The 10,428-nt window shown below is 43.6% G+C and overlaps 2 pseudogenes; one reads left to right on the top strand and one right to left on the bottom strand.

Annotated features, from left to right (window-relative positions):
* Positions 1-625: 625 nt before the first annotated feature.
* On the bottom strand, positions 626-744 carry LOC134948672 (5S ribosomal RNA; annotated as a pseudogene).
* Positions 745-2,465: 1,721 nt separating this feature from the next.
* Positions 2,466-2,584, top strand: LOC134948675 (5S ribosomal RNA; annotated as a pseudogene).
* Positions 2,585-10,428: the final 7,844 nt, after the last annotated feature.

Genomic DNA, 10,428 nt, shown 5'->3' on the forward strand with positions numbered 1-10,428 from the left:
TCCTGACAGTCAGCATGCCGACTAATAGGGACTATTCCCACTTGTCGGTGTTCATGACACCTATAGAGTGGGAAGAAAAGGAATTACAGAAGACTCTTGTGTGGGTGCACTCTTGTTTTTAAATTGTTAGTATGAAAATATTAAAACATAACTTTTATTATCTCATAATTGCTAGAAAAAGATCCACACTTTTATAATCCACTACAATTAATTAAACAAACTATATTGTTACCCATGTAGACCACCAATATCTATGAGAGGTGTCACCTCTATTTGATGGGTCTATTGGGAATTTTTATCTCACAAAAAATTGGAAATGTTCTGGTTAGTCTATGTTATTAGACTTCAGGAGGGATGTAGACACTCAGGCTCTACACCCTGATCCTATCCCACCAGCACAAGCTCAGCTTGTATTAATAGGACCTCCAAGGGTCATTGATCCGAAGTATTATCAGGAGTATAGATCCTTATTCGCATTGGCAAATGTCAGATCTGTGAAATGTCAAGGAAGACGGTACTTGGAGAGAGTCAAAGTTTAAGTGACACAGGTCAGATAGATGAGCAGAAAGAGATGATTGAAGAAAATGTGGTGATCCTGCTGTTGGTTTCGAGTCGAGAAGGTCACGAATTACAACACCGGGTATTCTCTGGGGGTCACCCTCACAGATACTGACCCAGCCCACCACCGTTTTGCTTCCAAGATCGGACGAGATCGGGCTCTGTCGGTGGGGTATGGTAGTAATTCCTTGGGCCTTCTATAGCCGACTCACCAATGAGAGTGCACCTAGGGAAGATTCGGGAGAGAGAGAGAGCAAATAAGGGCGGATCTGCTGTCCATGTTAGGCACAGGGTAACCTGTGGATCATGGATGAGAGTCCGCAGATATATGGAGAGGAATAAAGGTATAGAAAGAAGAAAGAAAGCTTGATGTCAAGACAAAATGCTGTCAGAAATTGACAGTGATGAGTATACATAAAACCAGGTAACTGAGAATATCAGGTTATATTCAGTAATTAATCTATTGACGGAAAATGGAGATAACGAGTAATGGAAAAGAGAGATTGATACACAGCCCCTGAGGGGTACTCGTCATCACACTTATTCACACCTATACTACAAAGGGCAAATACACAAATACTATGTATACCATATCACATAACTGGTGAATAAGAAAAATAGCGGTGTGATAATCCTGCCTGGATTCCTAGATAAACCTGATTAGGTCTGATTATTATCTTATATAGAGCTACAGAGCTATAACATCAAGCATTAGTATACAGGTGTTTCCCGTGATCCACAATCTCGGATGTGTATAGGGGGTATCCCTATTGACAGTATAATCGAGAGTGGGGGTAGACAGGCCCCTAGGATGCTGACTTATAAAATGCTTAGACAAATGTCATTATTAATTCTGTACTCAATGCTATCTAGACAAGGTTACTAAAATAACATAATAACAATAAGTAGTTGGGATAATATTGCTGAAACACGTAGCAATAACAATTTAAGAGAAAAAAGGAAAAGCAAGGGGGAGGGGGGGGGGGGGGGAAATGGTGAGGAAAATGTATAGTAACAATCACTGCCCAGATCCCTGGGCTGCCCTTTGTCATCAGGGCAGCCCAGGGATCTGGGCAGTGATTGTTACTATACATTTTCCTCACCATTCCCCCCCCCCCTCCCCCTTGCTTTTCCTTTTTTCTCTTAAATTGTTATTGCTACGTGTTTCAGCAATATTATCCCAACTACTTATTGTTATTATGTTATTTTAGTAACCTTGTCTAGATAGCATTGAGTACAGATTTAATAATGACATTTGTCTAAGCATTTTATAAGTCAGCATCCTAGGGGCCTGTCTACCCCCACTCTCGATTATACTGTCAATAGGGATACCCCCTATACACATCCGAGATTGTGGATCACTTGAAACACCTGTATACTAATGCTTGATGTTATAGCTCTGTAGCTCTATATAAGATAATAATCAGACCTAATCAGGTTTATCTAGGAATCCAGGCAGGATTATCACACCGCTATTTTTCTTATTCACCAGTTATGTGATATGGTATACATAGTATTTGTGTATTTGCCCTTTGTAGTATAGGTGTGAATAAGTGTGATGACGAGTACCCCTCAGGGGCTGTGTATCAATCTCTCTTTTCCATTACTCGTTATCTCCATTTTCCGTCAATAGATTAATTACTGAATATAACCTGATATTCTCAGTTACCTGGTTTTATGTATACTCATCACTGTCAATTTCTGACAGCATTTTGTCTTGACATCAAGCTTTCTTTCTTCTTTCTATACCTTTATTCCTCTCCATATATCTGCGGACTCTCATCCATGATCCACAGGTTACCCTGTGCCTAACATGGACAGCAGATCCGCCCTTATTTGCTCTCTCTCTCTCCCGAATCTTCCCTACGTGCACTCTCATTGGTGAGTCGGCTATAGAAGGCCCAAGGAATTACTACCATACCCCACCGACAGAGCCCGATCTCGTCCGATCTTGGAAGCAAAACGGTGGTGGGCTGGGTCAGTATCTGTGAGGGTGACCCCCAGAGAATACCCGGTGTTGTAATTCGTGACCTTCTCGACTCGAAACCAACAGCAGGATCACCACATTTTCTTCAATCATCTCTTTCTGCTCATCTATCTGACCTGTGTCACTTAAACTTTGACTCTCTCCAAGTACCGTCTTCCTTGACATTTCATAGATCTGACATTTGCCAATGCGAATAAGGATCTATACTCCTGATAATACTTCGGATCAATGACCCTTGGAGGTCCTATTAATACAAGCTGAGCTTGTGCTGGTGGGATAGGATCAGGGTGTAGAGCCTGAGTGTCTACATCCCTCCTGAAGTCTAATAACATAGACTAACCAGAACATTTCCAATTTTTTGTGAGATAAAAATTCCCAATAGACCCATCAAATAGAGGTGACACCTCTCATAGATATTGGTGGTCTACATGGGTAACAATATAGTTTGTTTAATTAATTGTAGTGGATTATAAAAGTGTGGATCTTTTTCTAGCAATTATGAGATAATAAAAGTTATGTTTTAATATTTTCATACTAACAATTTAAAAACAAGAGTGCACCCACACAAGAGTCTTCTGTAATTCCTTTTCTTCCTAGTTCGCCCCTGACTCTGGGTGCACCACCAGACTTATTCATCAAAAAACGAATTATTCGTACACAATATACGTCATTCTGGTACTCCACTATTGTTATTATTTTTCTTGAAAGCTCAGAACCGGTGCGGAATCTTATCTATTTTATGACCTATAGAGTGGGAATAGAACCTGTGGTGAGTGCAGTTAGCCACCGAGCCCGCAGCGTGGCGAGCGCAGTGACCCCGCAAGGGGCTTCATTGCGCTCGCCCCCTCTGCCGGCAATCAGGCGGCCAGGATCCCAATGTTGGTATGCCGACCGCCGGGATCCCCACCAGCAGTCACCCGATCCCAACCCAAAAGGACACTAGGGCCTGATTCCAGTATTCACGGATATGCCGTAGCATCAGCAACAGTTGTTGTAGCCGCTACTGCTAAATTATGCAAAAGCAGCAGGATGCATCTTGTGTTAATAGACGCATCCTACATGCATCTGTGATTGGCTGCTGAGTGTGAGGACACAATATTGCATCACTTTCCTGAACATAAGACATCTAAGTAACCCTTAGATGGCCGGGCTTGTCACGCTGCTGGGGCCAGGAAGTCTGCATCAGAAGACGCAGACCCTGGCTGCGGCATGACTACAAAATGGGGGCAACATGCCACGCTTTGTAGAGCACTGCCCAGTTCCGCACTGCCCCCAATTGGCATCAGCTTGTCAATCAGGCTAGGGCTTAGGGGGCATGGCCTGCAAAAATTAAAAAATGCATGTACAGTACATGGATTTAACATTACAAATAATTGACTTTAAAGTTAGTTTTAGTTATACTGGGGTATTATACCCACACGTATTGTGCAGGTATAACACTTTCTGTTTTACCTCTTTACTGAGGCTAAGCAGTAAGCAGCAGCGCCGAGATGTATGAACATCTATGTACTAAAGTTAACTCACAGGGATAGCTGTAGCGATATAACACTATGTAACACAATTGCTGTGTCTTCATTGTTTATGTCTCAAAGGTACAGATAATGGTATTTATTCCCCTCAACTTTGCTTTTGTGAGCAGGACTTACCTGTTTCAATGAGAAAAGGACGAATTTGCATTTTCTTTTACACAATCGGAGAAAAAAAAAATCAATGCATATGTAGGTATGAAGTTGTACAAATATGACCACAGAAGATTTAGAAGTGAGTAGCTTTTTGAGATTTCCAGATAACATTACTTCACTTTCAGGAATCAGCCCCTAGATGTAGTCTCCCATCATGTTCTCGTTATACTGTCCTTGGTAGCTGAATTCAAACTCTAGTAAGGGCCATCTTAACAGCAGTGTAGGCCCCTGAGCAATGCAATGCACTGGGACCACTACCTATCCTCCAGTGGTACGGGTGGGGGGTGCTATCAGCAGCAGCTTTGATGTCCTGTGGGCTGGAGGGGGTGTTCTATCTTCCGCTCAGCATGTAGGACCTGGTGCCTAATTCAGAGTTGATCGCAGTAGCAAATTTGTTAGAAGTTGGGCAAAACCATGTGCACTGCAGGGGGGGCAGGTGTAACATGTGCAGAGAGAGTTAGATTTGGGTGGGGTGTGTTCAAACAGAAATCTAAATTGCAGTGTAAAAGTAAAGCAGCCAGTATTTACCCTGCACAGAAACAATATAACCCACCCAAATCTAACTCTCTTTGCAAATGTTATATCTGCCCCCCTGCAGTGCACATGGTTTTTTTACCCAATTGCTAACAAACTTGCTGCTGCGATAAACTCTGAATTACCCCCCTGGAGCAGTAATTTGTGCTAATTACTCCTTTACTGCAAAGATGGTAGAACACTAAACTGTAGAAGTGGGCATTGGGCTGAATGAAGGTACCCCAGTACAATTGGTGTTAGGGGGTGTTTTATACACAGTTGAGGGTTGGAAAGTGGAGTGGGCTTAATATTCATAATTTTTCAGTGGGAGGACAGCTTGCTTGACTGCAGATATCTCCAATTTCTGGAAATAGATTTCTCATCTTTCAATGGGATGACTCCAGTAGATCCTCGTGAAAGCTTTAACCTTGCTCTCCTTTCATTTCTCAAGATGAACATCAAGAATATGGACTTTGGGCCTTATTCAGGTTTGTTAACAAACTAAAAAAGTAAGCATTTGGGCAAAACCTTGTTGCACTGCAGGTGGTGCAGATGTAACATGTGCAGAGAAATTTAGATTTGGATGAGGTATGTTTGTTCACCCTGAAATCTATACTGCAGTGTAGAAATGAAGCAGCCAGTATTTACCCTGCACAGAAATAATATAACCCACCCAAATCTAAATCTCCATGTTCATGTTACATCTGCCCCACCTGCAGTGCACATGGTTTTGATCAGTTGCTTACTTTTTTAGATTGCTAACAAACCTGAATAACCCCTGTGAGGAACTTCCTGCACCCTATTGTGCGAAAGTTCTTCACCAAAGTCTCAACCAACTGCACATAGGGGGTCATTCCGAGTTGATCGCTAACTGCATTTGTTCATAGCGCAGCGATCAGGCAAAAAAAAGGCAGTTCTGCGCATGCGTATGCGGTACAATGCGCACGCACGACATACGGGCACAACGAACAATGCAGTTTTGCACAGGGTCTAGCGTTGCATTTCAGTCACACTGGTTGCCGCAGAGTGATTGACATGAAGTGGGCGTATCTGGGTAGCAACTGACCGTTTTCAGGGAGTGTTTGAAAAATGCAGGCGTGCCAGGGAAAACGCAGGTGTGGCTGGTCAAACGCTGGGCGGGTGTGTCACGTCAAATCCAGAACTGAATAGTCTGAAGTGATCGCAAGCGCTGAGTATGTTTTGAGCTACTCTGAAACTACACAAATTTTTTTTGCAGGTGCTGCGATACAACCGTTCACACTTCTACTAAGCTAAAATATACTCCCAGTGGGCGGCGGCATAGCGTTTGCACGGCTGCGAAAAACCACTAGCGAGCGATCAACTCGGAATGACTCCCATGACTCAGGGTTGAACGCAAAAGCAAACTCTTTCTCTAATGGGCAATACAATGTGCAGTGCAGTTGGGCAGATATAACATGTGCAGAGAGAGTTAGATTTGGGTGGGGTGTGTTCAAATTAAATCTAAGTTGCAGTGTAAAAATAAAGCAGCCAGTATTTACCCTGCACAGAAACATAATAACCACCCAAATCTAACTCTCTCTGCACATGTTATATTTGAACCACCTGCAGTGTACATGGTTTTTCCCATTAGAGAAAGATTTTGCTTTTGCGATCAACCCTGAATTAGGCCCTTAGTTTCTAGCCTTGTGATTGCCCTGAAATCCCCGAACCACTGCAACAAAGATGTACCAAGCAGCTTCCTCCTTTTGATTTAGCATCTTTGGAAATTCCTTGCACTGCAGGCTCTTCCTAATCTCTAGTCCCACAAAAACACAAGCTTTGACCTTTGCCTCAGACAGCTTAGGGAAGAAGCCTTGAAGGTACTTGAAGGCTGCCGAATCCATATCTAGAGCTCTAACAAATTGTGTCATAAGGCCCGGTTGGATCACTTATGAGATCCAATCCACAATTTCCCAATGGTTGGGAAACTGCACATGTGCAAGACCCGTTCTGTGCATGTGTAGAACAGGCACCATGATTACATCTCAGAAACGTAATTGACAGCAGAGGTGTGTAAATGCTGTTTTACATACAGGACTAAAAGCAACACTTTAAAAAGACATTTCATACACTTTAAATGGAGCCGCTGCGGCCGCTATACTTAATCCTCAACTTACGTACTTATTACACCATTAGCGTACAGAGCCCCGTACCGTGTACGTACTTTACGTATAAACGCTGTGCTGGCTGTACAAAGTACACTCAGCACGTACACACCCAAAGATACACCGTGAACCCTTAACAGCTATGCATGCGATAGTAATACACTTTAAACCTTAGCAGGGAAAGGAAAACACGACACCAGATTGTATTTAAAATGCCGGGTTCCGACACCACAACATATTACTACTGAAAGGGGGTTACAATAACAAAGCAATACAATACAAAAGAATAATGGCTACAGTCAATGGTACATATGTGTTTGGTTTTCGCCGCGCTACCCAGTCTGGTCCTCGGTCATCTAGATAGATAACTTTTAGAGTCTTGTGTGACCAGGCCTGCAGCTGGCTCCTTTTATACAATCTTCCAAAACTTAACACAATGGATACTGTAATCTCTTTGTCCATTGGACACAGGGATGGTCATTTACAGTACAGGAGAGGTCATAGGTTGGTTTGAATAGGTGGGCGATGTCTGTTCCAGATGCACTTGTGGGTGGTCTCCTCTGGGTTCCCGCCGCATACCTAATGTACAGTAAATACAGTTTATATCTATATTCTGCTCCTGCACATAACTATTCTCAGGAACGTGCGATCTTCTGCAAACCAACACCGGAATATTACCCTTAAAATACCCTACAGCTGGATACCAAACACCACCTTATAACCTTGTTCTGTCCCCTCCTATCCTGTAAAGGTGAATCCCTTTGTTCTGATACCATTTAAACTGTTGTAACTTGCTGATGTGGTGCAGGGAGACTATGTGTACATTGTGCACTATTTGGATTAAATATGTAATGTTTTTTGATGGCTTTTCCATGCGTCCACAAACTCTACCGTAAATACTCATACCACGCGCCAATGCGCACGACCGCGGGAGCGACCATACGCAAATTGCGAATATGCGCACGCAGGGCATAACAAGTACACGCACGGAGGCCATCTGTGTGTAGTTTGTACGTGATGTGTGTACTGCAATATTTTTCAACTTTGACAGGTGTTTAAGGGGAGGGATAAGGGTGGAGACGGACAGAGTATCTGGAAACACGGTTGCCCTCTTTTTCCAGGAGTGGCGAGGCCAAGGACTGTGTGGCAAGATGCAGTTTCCTTGGCTTCGCAAGTCGCCCTGAGATGGCAAGCCTAAGTAAGCTCAGGCTTAGTCAGCGTGCCGTTGTGATGTTCATCCCAGACTGCAATCAATCGCATTGATCGCAGCATTGCTATAGCAAATGCAGGAAGGTGGGGCTATGCACCTGCTCCTGTATTTGCATTGATAAGGATTGCATTAGACCCTTAATGAGGCATCAGCACCCTCCTGGAGTCCAGACGTGGATCCCATTTGACGTTTTTGTCCCCACACAGAACTCTGTCCACTGTGGCCAGTGTCATCTGTTGTAGTGCACCTTGGTATCCCTGCTGTCCGAAGGAAAAGAAAGCAAGGAAACTTGGTAAAACTGCCTTGGAGACCCATTAGGAATCCCACCATTTTGAAGTCTCCAATGACCTCCCACTCATACTTAATATATTTCAAGACTTCTAACAAGATTTTGATTTTGTTGTAATCCTCTTTGTGATGCATCGAGTGAGCCAGAGGACTTGACGGGTACTTGTTACCATTATGGAACAGCACAGCTTTGACACTCTTTGATGAGCGGTGAATGAAGAGTGGCTGCTCCTGCAGATTCCAATATGAAGCAGCATTTGGAGGTACAGTCATTGTTATTTGGCTTCCCTCTGGCTTAGTTGGACTGCTCTGCAGATCCCGAGTTGTCACCGCACTGAAGTATCAGAAATGTCCTGGAAAATAAGAACATTTCAAAATATCTCTGTACAGGTCACAAAAGCATAGTTTGTGGGGAATAACTGGCATTTTTTATACTCTTGGGCCATAGGCAATTAGGAAATAACATGTCTAACACAAGTACAAACAAAAAAATAAAATTTGTTACATAGTGTAATCGATGTCCCTGCAAGTTACATTCCCGTCATATTTTTGGATTTGGTGTGTGGATGTCTCCTGACCAGCGTCAGAGTTACTAGCAGCTAGAGTAGTGATGGGCTGGAAACTGGGTGGTCGAATACAGGGCCTAATTCAGACCTGATCGCAAAAGCAAAATCTTTGTCTAATGCACTACAGGTGGGGCAAATATAACATGTGCAGAGAGAGTTAGATTTGGGTGGGTTATTTTGTTTCTGTGCATGGTAAATACTGGCTGCTTTATTTTTACACTGCAATTTATATTTCACTTTGAACACGCCTCACCCTAATCTAACTCTCTGGTCTGCACATGTTATATCTGCCCCCCCCCCCCCCTCCCCACACACTGCCCATGGTTTTGCCCAGTAGGGACAATGTTTGCTGTTGCGATCAGGTCTGAATTAGGACAATAGTTCCTTCTCACAGAGGGGTCGACAGCACTTTACCCCAGGGGAACTAATGGTTACAAAAACTAGCTCCAGGTAGTCAGTGGTCTTCTCCAGGAAACCCTGCAAGGGGATTTGGGTTTCTCTGCACCTGACAGGCCAGTCGCGGCCCACTGTCTGAGCTACCAATGTTAGCACTAGAAGGGAATGGAGCTGAGGGATTTGGTAGAGGACTGCTGGATAGTGTAGCAGGCAGTAGCTTAATAGCCTTGCACCTATGGCTGAAGATATCGGACTTGTACCGATGGTTGAGAAGTATCAGACATGCACCGATGGTTGAGGAAAATTGGACTTTCACTGGTGGTCATGGAGTATTGGACTTGCACCAATAGTCAAGGAATATCAGAATTGCTGAATGGGACTGAAGTGCTGACCGGGCTGGTTGCAGAATGATGACACTGTATGATCCCTTGGAAATGCGGATGGTATTGTGGACAGAAAATATAGAATCTCAGCGAATGAAGGTACTGTGCAGTAACTGAATACTCAGAGGAGCCAGCTTCAAAGCTCACACACAGAATTATGTGATGTATGGCACTGGCAACCTGAACACTGAGAAGCAGGAAGCTTTAAACCAGGATTGGCTGGGAGTGTCAGCTACATCGAATTCCTCAGAGACTAGTCAACTGACACTAAGCAAGATGGCGTTGTCTATGGTACCAGGCCGGCAGGAGCATCGCACACAAAGGACCCAGCCCCAACCACTGTGACTACTGCGGCCATGCGAACAGCACGCTGCTGGAGTGCCAGAGCACGCCGTACCCTATCAAGTGTCCTGACAGGTAGGAAACAGAGATTGACTTTAACAGCACCCTCTGGAGCCGTGACACTGACATTGCATATATGCACAGTGTTAGATTTGAAAACAGACACAGGCATCAGGACAGCGACAATTTTTAACTGATTTGTCAGTTGTGAGCATTAATCTTTTGTTACGTCACTTATGAGCTTTTGCATCAAAGTGCAAATATGGAGACTCAGAATGGGTTCCAAAAATATACAACTCCGTGGTGATGCAGAATTTTCCATGACAAGGAATGCTCTATCTCTTACCTCAGTCTAGTAATTGTTTCAGATGTATTAA

Source organism: Pseudophryne corroboree, chromosome 1 (assembly GCF_028390025.1).
Source record: "Pseudophryne corroboree isolate aPseCor3 chromosome 1, aPseCor3.hap2, whole genome shotgun sequence".
Taxonomy (NCBI): Eukaryota; Metazoa; Chordata; class Amphibia; order Anura; family Myobatrachidae; genus Pseudophryne; species Pseudophryne corroboree.